Raw genomic sequence first — 14,514 nt, 5'->3', positions numbered from 1 at the left:
GATAAGCCTCTGATGCTGTGTCTTCACTGAATCCAGATGGAATTCCAGGACATAGGAGGTTTGGGCAGGTCTGCTCAGTATGCTTGGTGAGTAGAAACACCAAGGCTGTGTATTCTAAGATACTGCCTGAGTTAGAGAGCCTGGGATCCCTGCTTCCTCTGGGTTCTTGGAGGTTGGGAGCAGAGCTGCCATCCAAGATCTGCTCAGTGCTCTAAACTGAGTCTTTAAAAGAAAGCCTCCGTTGTTTTTAATTCTTTGATGAATGAAGATTGAGATTTGATCTCTCCTTTCCTCTTGTCCTGGTCATCTGTTCTGCTCAGTCCAATGCAGACATTTTTCTCTGATGAAACTCAGTTGGGCTGTGCTTAGGCCCAGCACCTACATTGCATCCCAGTTTCCAAGTCATCAGACAAAACAAAAAAAAATCAAAAAAACATCAACAGGGTAGATGTAGAGTGTCCCAAACTCCTGAGCTGCCCTTCCCCCACCTGCCTTTTTAACATATTACAGCTGTTTTAAATCCTGAGTCACCATGTTGCCTCCTCTCAGATTCACTGTAAATGCTCCAGCAATACAGTAGTGTAGCCAGAAGATGTTGGTAACAACACTGGTTGTTGCTGTTGGAAGACAGGTACTAGCTGAACATGTCTTAAAGACCACTTAAGTTGTTTGAGAGGGAGGGACCAGAGAACACTCTTTGCAGAAGCTAGAGAGTTGAATGCTCCAGACACCAAGTGGGGATATGACTCCGCCATTGACTTTCACCCTGAGGTCTCAGAGACCTCAGAAGCATGAACTGAAATGAAATTCAGGACCTGAGTCTTGAGCTGCTCTGTGCTGTGGAGGTCAGCCATGATGAGAGTGTGTGCAGCATTCTCCACAGAGAGATTCCTGCAGAGGGCATCCTCACACATGACTTTCAAACCCTCCAGGCCATACTTGTCAGCAGCTGCCAGCACACCAGTGGCCATGGAGTGGCTTTGGTGGTGTGGAGCCAACCCAGTGTAAATGAAGCCCATCATTTCCTTGAAGACTTGGGGATCCAGGTCATGGATCTCAATGTGGTACCTTAGGCTCTCCTGCATTTTATGTTCAAACATGGCTCTGAAAACTGGAGAGCTTGCCGATAGGATGGACTTGTGAGCCCTGAATTCTTGGCCACCTACCAACAGGCAGCAGTCTGTGAAGAGGGAATTCTCCCACAGCTCCCCTAGGTCATCTGCCAATGTGCTCCTTGGAATACTGATTGCAGGTCTTGTGTCTTGTCCAGAAATGCTTAAGGAATCTTTTTGCACTCTCACCTTGCAGAGGAGGGTAAGTCTGTCGTCCAGTAATAGTGAATGGGTTTGAGATAAGAGGAAATCTCAATGGATGAACTTTTTGAATCCAAAGGCTTGGTAGGGCAGTAAACTACAGACACCTGGGATCCTTGAATTATTGCTTTTTCCCCCATTGGCATTTAAGATACAAAAGTGAAACTTTGCCAAAATTAGGTTCTTTTCACAGCTGAGCAACATCATGTAAAGTGTCAGGTAACCCTTGCTTTCTTCATCAACCCTGTTTGGATGTACTCTCAAACACCATACCACTTCATCATTGGCCTCTGATGAGAACACTGGGCTTGTAATACATTCCCCCATTCCCTCAACAAAAAAGAGAAGTTGCTAATGATCCACTTATAGCAGAAGTCATGATCTCTGTTCTGTGTGTAGTCCCAGCTTTTGGCTTCCAGGTGCCCTGACATTTCTGGTTGAGGTACTTTGGATGTAAAACTGGAACCTGAAAAGTACTAGAAATTATTTACTCTTCACCCTATAGGATACAATTAGAAATACTTTTTAGATTTAAGTATTAATTTCTTTAAAATTGCATATTCTATGATGTTGAAAACTTGTGTCTCTCTAAAATTTTCTGTCTAGACGTGAATATTAGTTTAAGGGAAAAAATCCATGCCCCCCTAAGTTCCCCCACCTCTTGTCTTTCTCTGCCTCTCCTCCCTTCTCATCACTACTCAACTCACCTTTCCATGTTCTCAATAAACTTTATTCTATACTAAACCTGTCATATGGCTGGTAACTCAGCAGGAAGGGATGTGTCAGTATGGGTCCACCAGGGCAACATTCCCACCCTCTCCATGCCTGGCTTTAACGAACATATCCTGGATTTCTTCTTATAAAACACAACATTGGTGTTACAACTCAGATTTTAAAAAAACTCACAGGTTAACATCTCCTGCTGTCACATCAACTTTCCAGCCAACAGATCACTTCCTAGACTTATCCATCCAAACACCAGCAAACTGGTAAACTTCTTCTCCCACACTGGTCAGTGTAAACATCCCCTGGTCCCAACTGAGGGCTATTGAGCTTACGGCCACCCTGGGGAGTCCTTTTGGATGAAGACATTCAGTCTTTATGACTGGCTTCCTTGCTGACTCCTCATTTTAGGACATTTCCCCTTCAGTGAGATTTCCCCTCTACTCTGAGTCATTTCCTTTTCTCACTGCTATGAAAACCCAGGACAGGGTAAACCATACTCTTCACTGCCCATTCAGGTACTGGCCTGAACTCAGACCTCAATTCACTATTTGAGGTCTTGGTGTTCTGAACTTAATGTTGTTTTAGTTATTAACTTATCCTCAGGATGCTGGTAGGGGTAATTAATAACTGCCACTCTCACCCAGAAAAAGTCTGTATTTCTGGCCACTCCCAGGCTCCCTAACTCTGGGATGCCTCAAACTCTTAAAGGCTTCAAATCACAGGCTAAATTTCACCCCTAAGTACACTAATCTATAACTCTACATGGCTGTGTAAGGGCACTTAGAAAACAAAACAAAACTTTTACAACTCTCTCTCCAGCCATCTGTAAAAATGGAAAGATTTCTATGTAGGGCCCCCTCCCACCACCTCCATCTCTTGACACTTTATTTCTTTGCTCTCCCTCCCACATATAGGCACAGCAACAAGACTGCCTAGATTGTTGTGTGATAACCACTGAGAAACAGTGTTTCCCCATGATTCTATCATTGCCTTGTGGCTGCCTCTAGCCTCCTCTCTCTCCACTTTCACCCTTGCTTTCTTGCTCCCAGCTGGACCCAACACCATGGGCACAAAACATGCTACACTAGAGCACAGCTGCAGGCACTGCCTCTTACTCCCCGCCCCACCCAAGGTGCTTGCTCTCTTGCTCTTCTCCATTTCTGCTCTGCTCACACCAGGTTGAGCTGTTGCCTCTGCTTCTGTGCTCCTCTATCTCCACTCTCAGCTCTCGGTTTCTTTCCATTCTGTTCTGCATAAGCCCTAAACCAAGTGTGACAGCTGAGCTGCTCCATGTACAGATCAGACCCACTGCTCTGGGCACAGCAACAGAGGCTGACTACAGTGAAAGCAGAGACCTCTTGTCCACCAGAAAAACATGTCCATTTATCTCCATATGTTTCTCTTTTTATATTTTTTTTATCGGATGATAAACAGTTATTTCTGCCATTTCAAGATGTAAAAATACGTGCGATATTCCTTTAGTCACAGCTGTAGCTTCAGCACCATCTCAGTTGGGTGCAGTCTCATGAGTGTCTACAATATTTTTTGTGGACAGATAGTTTTGCTATGCTATTGCTTCAGTGCCATCTTAGCTAAGGGAGGTCACATGACTGGCTGTAGCTTCACTGCCATCTTAGTTAATGACAGTCCCATGACCATCTTTGTTATGGGCAGTTCCTACCTCACTGCCTCCTCTCCTTAGAACATGCTGACTTAGGGTCTTCAATTTCTATCCTGCCTGGGTAAGTAATAATTTTAATATTAATTTAAAGATTTACAACAGTAAAATGGTTAAAGATCACTGCTTTAAGTTAAAGATTGCCCCACTCAGATATGCTTAATTAGATACTAGCTGTCAGTCATCTCAGAAACCTGCTAAATGTAACAGTAAATATTTAAGCTTATTAGGACAGACAAAGACTCCCAAAGCATAACAGTTACAACCCCCCACATTCCCATCAAGGTCTCTGAGAAAATGTAGGCACATTGACAAGACTGCCTAGATTGTGTTATAAAAACCACTGAGAAACAGTGCTCCATTACCTTGCTGCTGTCTGGGCTTGGCCTACACTGTTGTAAAATTAAGGATACTCAGAGAGTTAAATGCCTCATACTGCCTAGGTCAAGGTGAGTCATTTCTTGCACGTTCCTATTCCACAGGAAGAAATCTTGTCTTCTGAGCCTAATGGACACACTGATTGAGTCCGAGTTGTGATGGAGATTGCTGTGACTTGGGAAAACTGTCTAGGTAATGGACTATTGACCAACCTCTGTCATTTTAATTAATGATGTCTAGATTATAATTTACTTTTCCCAAATTTCTCTCTACAGTGACAGCTAAGTGAACTACAGCTAGAAAAAAGACCTCTCGCTCCTTACTCCAAGGTAATCTACCACCTTATTATCTACCATCTTATTAGCTCAATAGTCAGTTTGTTAACTAGTTACAACTGCCAGATCAAAGAGAGACAGGTTGTCTTACTCTAGGGCTTCACATAATGGATATATAAATTCAGATGTAACCTTTCACAGATATAACCATCTGTTACTTCCTTTTCTAAACTCAGTTCCCAGTGACTAAATGCTTCATATTTCCACCCCTTGTTATGCCACTGTCCTAACATTAATCAATAGAGTTCTTATAAATTAGTCTAACCCTAATAAACCCTTCCACTATATGACCCAACTTCTATAATCACAAGTTCAAAGTTTAAGTTTCCTTTGATTGTCTTTAAGTTATAGGCTTTTAGTGTTTCTCTTGCTAAATCTATACTATCAGCTGACATAGTTACAAGTATAAGTTTCCTTTAGTTGTCTTTTAACTATAGACTTAAGGTTTTCTTCATGCTAAACTATATGATCAATTATCATATTCACAAGGTTGTCAAATTTTCCAGTTTCTGTTGTCTTTTCAATACCTATTTCAAAATGCTTCTCATTATTTTACATTTATATATATATATATGTTCAGTCTCCTAGACAGAAGGAAAATCCCTTCTTGCTCCTTCTGTTAAAAAAAGGTTTTTGTCTTTCCTAAGCTCATGTTAAAGACTGTTCATGCTTTTAACAATTTTATCTCTTTTGTATACTTATAAACTCCAAGAAACACGATTAGATCTACCCCTAATGAACCAAAAAACAGACTCCATGAAAATTTTGTTTCTCCCAAAATACAAATATACTTAACTTTATTTTCTACAATGTATATATAATTTTCTACTACTACTCCATACACACCACCACCACCACCACCACCACCACCACCACACATCTTATCAGGTCTAGGAGTTTACTCAAAATCAACATCCATGACAGGTCCAGAGAAGCAATTCACATGATCCAATCTACTCTCACAGACATAGATGCATCAACTGGACCTGCTCCTTTTACCTATCAGTGGTACCACAGACTGGATAGCAAGGAAACAGCCAACTCTCCTAAGACTGGATCAACATCCTCATCCACATTTTCTTGGGTTTCCCAAAGACACATCATCCCAAAGTCAGCAGGAAGTAACTAAAGACCACAAAGACCCCATTGCTGCTCCACAATTTTCTCTGTCCAGCTTTTCCTTTTATTTTAAATTAATCCAAAATGAAGGAATGTTACCATTTCTTCTAGGCTCTGCCCAACATTTACCTGGCAATAGCCAGGTATGCCTGACTCACTATAAAAAGGGGCTGTTTGCCCCCTTGTTGCTGTCTTATTCTCTCTTACTCTCCCTGACTCTGTAGCCACTTCCTCCCTCTCTCCCCTTTCTTTTCCCCACTCTTTCTTCACATGTTCCTGGCCTGCCTCTCTTCTTCTTTTCTCTCTCTCTTATCATCTCTCCCTCTCTTTTCACCTCTCTCTCTTTCTCTCTCTCTCTTTCTCTGTCTTCCTCTGTCTCTACTCCCTTCTCACCCTTAATTAACTCTCCCCATACTCTAAATAAACTCTAGTCTATACTAAAGCTATGCTAAACTATATAAAAACTATATACCACACTATATAATAAACTCTATTCTATACTGTGACTGGTACCTCTGGGGAAAGGGATGCTTCAGCATGGGCCTGCCAGGGCACCCCTCTCACCCTCACCATTTGGTTCTAATAAATGTATCCTGGCTGTCTTTTCATAAAACACAACAGTTACTGTAGCAAATTTTGGATGAGCTTGGAAAATGTCATACATTTTCATGTCAAGTATATTGTATTAGTCAGGGTCCTGTAGAGAATATAAAAAATGAATTGCTCTATATAAATAAAAGTGGATATATGATAATAACATACAGGCTGAGGTCCAGCTAGCATAACAATGGCTAAAGCCTGTACTTACTTAGTCCACAAGGTTTGAAGTCTCAGGTGTTTTTCAGTATATGCTGGAATTCTGAAGCAGTAGGGTCTAATGCCAGTGAAGAATTGGTCTTGCTAGGAAGATGAGATCAAGCAGGCAAAGACTTAGGGCTTCCTTCTTCCATGTGCTTATATAGACCTAGAGCAGAAGGTGTGGCCCATTTAAGAGTGTGTCTTCTAGTCTCAAGGTGTGAATTAAAGGTGTGTGTTTTCCTGCTTCAAAACTCAGATTAAGGGTGTGTGTTTTTCTACCTGAAATTCTGCATTCAATTGGATCTATCTACTTCAACTTATGCAAAAAAGAATGAAAAGTTATGCCTTCTAGTTTTGGATGTTACTTAATTACAGAGATAGTCCAGATGGGAATAGAAATAGCCATCACCAGTGTAATTTGCTTACTGTGGTCACTCATATAAATGAAGGGATCATGTCAATCTCTGCACAGCTATTATTAACCCTTGTACTTGTCTTACACTAATTTCTGCCACAAACATGATCAGGGAAGGGGTGTTTTCCTTAACTTGTCAGAGGTCTGAGAGTTCACAAAAAGGAGGGTTTGTGGAAGATCTCCTATATGGTGGTCAGGAAGCAGAACCCCAAACCTCTGAAGGTGGATTTCTTCTTTTCCCTGTGTTATTCCATTTAGACCCAGAGACATTGTGATAATTTTTCTCAATCTGGTTGGTGTCTTGTACTTCCCCCTCAAGAAATCCTACTTGGAATTTTTTAGAGTCAGTTAAGGGTGTAATTTAGGAATATCCTAAATGCTTCTCAATTCATTCACTCTAGTTGGAAGGATTCAGCTTCTCAATACCTCATAGTCTGAGTCCATTCCAGGTGAGTTTTGTCTTCTTCAGAGTTGGAACTGCTATGCTTGCTCTGCTGGTCCTAAAAATGTAGAGACTATTCTGTTTTCCAAGGACTGAAGCATATTAGGGTATGTTATTACTGCCCTCATGTAAAATTCTTCCTACATTTCTCATCTCTCCAGTTCATGATGTCTTAGAGAAACCCCATAGCCTAGAGGACACAGAAGTAATTACAATGGTTCAATCAGCTCAGCAGCTCTTAGCTCTCCTGAATGTCTTGCTCCAATTTTGCTTATCCCTCAATATTGCATAAAACAATCAATTGATTTTGATTTTTTATTCTTCTGTTAGACTTATTGCAAACTATGAGCATCAGTGACTGTATCTGGTGGTTTATGAGGCCTCAATCGGAGTATCCTGTTTTAAATCTGACATTTGAAATGCTTGTTGATGATCACTGTGCAACCTCTCTCCCTTTGTTGAAAAGGTGCTCTAAACTGTTCTTTTCTTAGCTCTCAGGAGCAGGCTTCTGTAGGGTGGAAGTCACCTATAACATGAGAACTGAGACTCCCTGGGCAGGAGTCATAGGCTTTGCTTAAGAAATCTCTGTCACAGAGTGGGACAGGTGTAAGGGCTTTAGGGAGGTAGAGAAGAGGACTGATTTTATGGGTAACTTGCCAGAACCAAAGAATTATATAACACACAGGAGGAACACAGGTCGTAGACCTGGGAAACATCCTTATACCAGAGAAAGCAACTAGTCACTACAAAAAATAAAAATAAAAAAAGAAAACCCAAACTGACAAATGAAAAGAGAAACCTAGAGAGGGACACACACACACACACAAAAAAAAAGAGAGAGAGAGAGAGAGAGAGAGAGAGAGAGAGAGAGAGAGAGAGAGAGAGAGAGAGAGAGAGAGAGAGAGAGAGAGAGAGAGAGAGAGAGAGAGAGAGAACTGCATCCTATTGCTATTGTTCCTGTTGCTCCACATCCTAGTCAGCATGAGCTGTCACTCCTGTTACTCACCTTGGCCATTCTGACATCAGATGGAATCTCAAAATAGTTTGATTTGCATTTCCCTGACATCTAAAAATGTTTAACACGTCTTTAAGTGATTTTCAACCATTTGAACATTCCTCTATTTACTGTAAGTTCTCCATTTACTACTGTAGCCCATGTTTAATTGGGTCATTATTTTTTATGTCAAGTATCATGAGTTTTTAAAATATGTTTATTTATTTTACATATACACAAACACATATGATTATGTTTGTGTGTGTGTGTGTGTGTGTGTGATATGAGGAATATTCACCCTCAGTCAGATGTGGATATGGTAAAAATCGTTTTCTATTTTGTACACTACTGCTTTATCCAAATGACAGTGCTCTTTGCCTTATAGAAGCTTTACAGTATCACGAGGTCATATTTATTCATTCTTGATCTTAGTGCCTACCCTATCAGTGTTCTTGTCAGAAAGTTGTCTGCTTTGACAATGAATTCAAGCCTATGCCTCCAATTTTCTTCTATGAGGTTCATTATACCTGGATTTATCTTCAGGTCTTCAATACATTTGGAGTTGAGTGTTGTGCAGGCTTATAGGTGTGGATCTACCTGCATTCTACATGCAACCATCACAGAAATTGTGATAGCAATTACATCAAATCTGTGGGTTACTCGTGATAGGATAGCCAATTTTACTTTGTTACTCCTAGTGAATCATGAACATAACAGATCTTTCCATCATGTGACACAACAAATTTGTACAAATAGTTGAAGGGTTTTTTTTTTATCATGAAATGTTGAATTACAAAGGCAGCTTAAATTTGATGATCCCACCTTGGCACTATGGAGTCTAGCAGCTTTAAATGCTTGGGACAAAACTGAAGGGTTCTGAAAGAGGCCTATGTTATTTACTACAATTATAGGATAATATTAGATTCAGAAGTCAGAACAATACTTATTGAATTTTTGGTTTTGAAAATGCCAATTCAGAATGCAAAAGGATGATTAGACCTTTAATGGCAAGATCACCACCCAATAGAGGAATGGATTAGAGATATAGCTGATATTAGATCTCATGTTTATGGTGCTAATTTGATAGAAGTAATTTGTAAAGGTATTAAGAAAAATCAAAATGACAGATATTTTAATTGTGGTATGCAAGGTCATTTGAAAATAGATTGTAGGCAAGGCATTTCTAGAAACAATGTTTTTTTTTTTCTAGAAATAATCCAAAAAGAATATCTCAGCCTTCTGCAAAATGCAAAGGGTATGGCAAATACTGGCATTAAAGTAATGAATGCAGATCAACAACGGACAGGCAAGGTAACCCTTTGCCATCAGAAAAGAGGGCCTCCTTCAGGCCCTGATATGAAGTATTATTCAATCATTCCCTGTCAGTATGGGAGAAACTCAGTGACAGAGTAATTAAACAATTTAATGCCTGTTGTTAAAAACAACATTGCTGTGGAGATAATTAATGTCAAAACAACTTCAGTAGCTAAAACAAAATATTCATAGAGACCAGAAAACAAATACTTTGGCAAACTTCTATAAATGATCTGAGACCAAAGCTAAAAACACAAATGAATGACATTGAAATTGAAGGTTTAGTAGACACAGGAACAGATGTAATAATGATTTCATCAAAATCTTGGCATTTAGATTGACCTCTATAGGCTTCCAAACCCACAGGCTAAAATTAGCTCCAACATTTACTAATTAATAATTCTACATGTCTGTTTAAGAACACTTTAAGGAAAAAATAACTTTTACCTACAGATGGTTCCGCAGACCCTGCAGAGCAAGGAATCAGCCAATTCTCCAAAGACTGGACCAACATCCATATAGACATTTTCCTGGGTTTCCCAAAGACATGTCCTCCCATAGTCAGCAGGAAACACCTAAAGATCACAGTGACCCTATACCTGCTCTGACCCTATTCCTGTTTCAGTATAATCTCTGTCTAGTGTTTCCTTTTATTTTAATTTAATCCAAAATGAAGTAATGCTACCATTTTTTCTAGGTTCCACCCAACAGTTACCTTGCAATAGCCAGATATGCCTGACTCACTATAAAAGGGGTTGTTTGCCACTTGTCACTCTCTTATTCTCTCTTACTCTCCCTAACACCACCTAAGTAGCTCATTAGTCAATTTGTTAACTAGTTAAGGCTATCAGATCTTTTGTCAAAGACAGGTTTGCCTTACTCTCAGGCTTCATGTAAAGGATACACAAGTTCAGATGTAACCTTTCACAGATATAACCTTCTGTTACTTCCTTTTCTAAACTCAGTTCCCAGTCATTAAATGCTTCATATTCTCTCCCCTTGTTATGCCACTGTCATAACATTAATCAATAGAGTTCAACCTCACTGTAACAAAACAGTCCACTATATGATCCAACTTTTATAATCACAAGATCAAATTTTAAGTGTCCTTTGATTGTCCTTAACCTATAGACTAAAAGTGCTTCCTGTACTAAATCTATACTATCAGCTGTCATAGTTACAAATACAAGTTTCTTTTGGTTGTCTATTAACTGTACACTTAAGGTTTTTCTCAGGCTAAACTATATGATCAATTATCATATTCATAAGATTGTCAAATTTTCTAGTTTCTGTTAATTGTCTTTTCAATACATAGTTCTAAATGCTTTTCATTATACTACATTTACATATATTTAGTCTCCTAGACTGCAGAAAAAAGCCCTTCTTGCTCCTTTTGCTACACAAAAAGTTTTTGTCTTCCATAAGCTCATCTTAAAGATTGTTCATGCTGTTGGGTGGGATTCCTCTCCTGTTCCCTGGGATTAGAACTCACCTCACCCAACCACCAAGTCCTAAGGGTTTCAAATGTATACCTAATAAAAATTCTTTTTCTCCAAAACTCATGTACATAACTTTATTCTCTAATATATATTTCCATATATTATATGATTAAATATACTATATATAATTTTCTACTACTACTACTCACACACAAATACACACACACACATACACACAAACACACACACATATACTGTTTCAGGATCTTATCAGGTCTAGGAGTTTACTCAAAATCAGCATTCATGACAGGTCTAAAGAAGGAATCCACATGCTTTTTTTTTCATTTTTTATTGTATATTTTATTTACATTTCAGATGCCATCCCCTTTCCCCATTTCTCCTCCCTAGAAAACCCCTACCCCATGTCCCCTTTTCCTTTTATACAATTTTTTAAGTGTTAGTCAAAGGCTTTATATGTTTGGTAATGCTCAATCAGAAGTGTAACCCAATACCCAACCTAGATATATAAACTGTCTTTGACTGGTGGAGACACATGGACTTCTGCCTCCATGCCCCCTCCCCCTCTCTTTCTCTCTCTCATCACCTTGCTTCTCCTCTCTTTCACCTTTTCCTCTCCCTACTCCATCTCTTCCTCTCGGTACTCCTTCCCCCTTAGCTCCTCCTACATATCACCCTTCCTGTTAAAATAACACTTTTCTCTCAAAATACAATTAGAGCATAATTATTCCTATTTGTACCAGTGAGGTACAAGATAATCCTAATACCCAGTCCATCATTGTGTTGACTAACCAGAACCTTTGTCGTCTCTCCTAACTAAAACACTTAGTTTTGAACCTGGCTTTTTCCTTGGCTTAGAATAAATGTCAGCTGAAAACCTTCCACTCAGATCTTTTCTCTCAAAGTAAATAGGGGTCTTCAACCCGTCAGAAATCTAGAATGACTGAGTTAACTGAAATTATGGGAAGCACAAAGCATAGCTTTAAAACTTAGCCAATTTATAGAGACCGCTGAACACCTGGACAGCCCCTATACTACAGAACATTGGAGCATCAAATCTTCAGCCTTCTGGCCCAGAATCATCTGACAGACCTTAGTGATGCAGGATTATTAAGGGCTGATTACTCTGTCTAGGCAGATATAATCAGTCGACTATTCTGCAAGTGTGTCCTTTTCTGGACAGTAATTTGTCTGTAGATGGAAAGAGGCAATTCTTGCCTTGAGGCTGTCTCTGCACAACTGGAGTAACTCCAAGGATGCTCAATTTCTTCTTAGAATCCACAACAGGAAGCTGTCAGGAGCAGACAGGTCTCTATCAAAATGAACATTAATATAGAAATGTTTATAACGTCAATTCTGTGGACTTCTGACATTTTGAAAACCAACTATCCATGTAAGATAAACTGGACTGCTGTCTGTTAACTCCTCTCAGCTATTTCTAAATAAAACATAGAGAAGACCCTAACAATAAACTCCAAGCCATGAATTTGCTATAGTCCCTTAACTCACAGACTAACCATCTCAAATCTGTTTAAAAAGTTAAAGAAGGACTGGGTCTAAGCCTTGTATTCCTAAATGTGTTATACAGGCACAATGCCTATACGAGTACCAATGTTCATCTCATTTTTATATCAATAAAAAATTCATACCAATGAAAACCTTAAATTTGAAGTCAAAGTAAATTTTGTACAACTTAAGAGATTATAACTTCATCTTGATACTAATTATACAGATTTCTATCAATAGGTTGTGGCTATGCAATAAATCCTAGCTAATCCTCCCTGTTCCAACAAAACCTCTACTTTTCCCTAGAAAGACAGTCCAATATTAACCACCTTAGTCCCCAAGCCCAGGGAATAGGGGCGCTGACTATTCATTAACTTCTTCAAGCTGATTACAGGCATTGAGATATTAGAAGAGGGGTGGGGGGAAGAGTAAATTGATAAGCTTCTGACACTGTGTCTTCACTGCATCCAGTTGGAATTCCAGGACATTGGTGGTTTGAGAGGGTCTGCACAGTTTGCTTGATGAGTAGATACACCAAGGCTGTGTATTCTGCAATATACAAGTTTCCTAGAGGGCTGACATTTTTTTTAAAGATGTTTGTTCTAACAACTTTTCTTTTTTTTTTTTCTTTTTTTGATTGGTTATAATATTTGTATTTCAAATTCTATCCCCTTATCCCATTCCCCCCACCACCCAGGAGCCCCTTATCCCATCCCCCCTCCTCGTGTTTCTATGAGAGTGTGATTTTCCAGTTTCTATGATGTTGTTTCCATTAACATAAACTGCCTCCTAAATTTCTAAATCCTTCCATTTGTGTTATTAAATCTCCTATTTTTCTTTTTTCTTTCTTTTTTATCTTTTTTCTCTTTTTTTTCTCCTTTTTTATCTCTTTTTTTTAAATTGGGTATTATATTTACCTTTCAGATTTTATCCGCATACCCCTCTTCCTCCCACCACCCAGAAACCTCCTATCCCATCCCCCTCCTCATTCTTCTATGAGACAGTGCCTGTACCTACCTCCCCCACTACCCCTACCCCCTCTCCACCCTCACTTCTCCCCCCCCCATTCTGTGTTCATTTTTTAGGGGACCAAGAAATTTCTCTCCCACCTATGCCTGACAAGGCCATCCTCCACTACATATACCACTGGAGTCCTGGGTCCATGTGCTCCCAGGCTGGTGGTTTAGACCCTGGGGGGCTCTGGTTGTTTGGTATTGTTGCTTTCCTCCTGGGGTCACAAACCCTTTCTGCTCTTTCAGTTTTCTCTCTAAGTTCTCCATTGGGAAACCCTTGATCATATCAGTAGTTAGCTGTGAGCATCGTCCTCTGAATGTATTAGTCTTTGGCAGACCTCTAAGTAGACAGCTATATCATATTCTTGACAGCATCCATCCATTTACCTAAAAATTTCTCGAATTCATTATTTTTAATAGCTGAGTAACACTCCATTGTGTAGTTGTACCACATTTTTTGTATCCATTCCTCTGTTGAGGGACATCTTGGTTCTTTCCAGCTTCTGGCTATTATAAATAAGGCTGCTATGAACATAGTGGAGCATATGTCCTTATTATATGTTGGAGCATCTTCTGGGTATATGCCCAGGAGTGAAATAACTGGATCCTCAGGTAATGCTATGTCCAGTTTTCTGAGGAAATGCCAAACTGATTTCCAGAGTGGTTGTACCAGCTTGCAATCCCACCAACAATGGAGGAGTGTTCCTCTTTCTCTGCATCCTCGCCAGCATCTACTATCACCTGAGTTTTGATCTTAGCCATTCTGACTGGTGTGAGGTGGTATCTCAGGGTTGTTTTGATTTGCATTTCCCAGATGACTAAGGATGTTGAGCATTTCTTAAGGTGCTTCTCAGCCATTTGAGTTTCCTCTGTTGAATTCTTTGTTTAGCTCTGTACCCTATTTTTAATAGGGTTATATGGTTGTCTGGAGTATAATTTCTTGAGTTCTTTGTATATCTTGGATATTAGCCCTCTATTGGATGTAGAATTGGTAAAGATCTTTTCCCAATCTGTTGGTTGCTGTTT

General features: G+C 39.6%; 1 pseudogene; it reads right to left on the bottom strand.

Annotated features, from left to right (window-relative positions):
- Positions 1–551: 551 nt before the first annotated feature.
- LOC117707374 (TD and POZ domain-containing protein 4-like) lies at positions 552–1,744 on the bottom strand (annotated as a pseudogene).
- Between the last annotated feature and the right edge of the window lie 12,770 nt (positions 1,745–14,514).

Source organism: Arvicanthis niloticus, chromosome 4 (genome assembly GCF_011762505.2).
Source record: "Arvicanthis niloticus isolate mArvNil1 chromosome 4, mArvNil1.pat.X, whole genome shotgun sequence".
In the NCBI taxonomy this organism is placed as follows: domain Eukaryota; kingdom Metazoa; phylum Chordata; class Mammalia; order Rodentia; family Muridae; genus Arvicanthis; species Arvicanthis niloticus.
The sequence above is the reverse complement of the archived record's forward strand: the minus strand, read 5'-3'. Positions and strand labels throughout refer to the sequence as shown.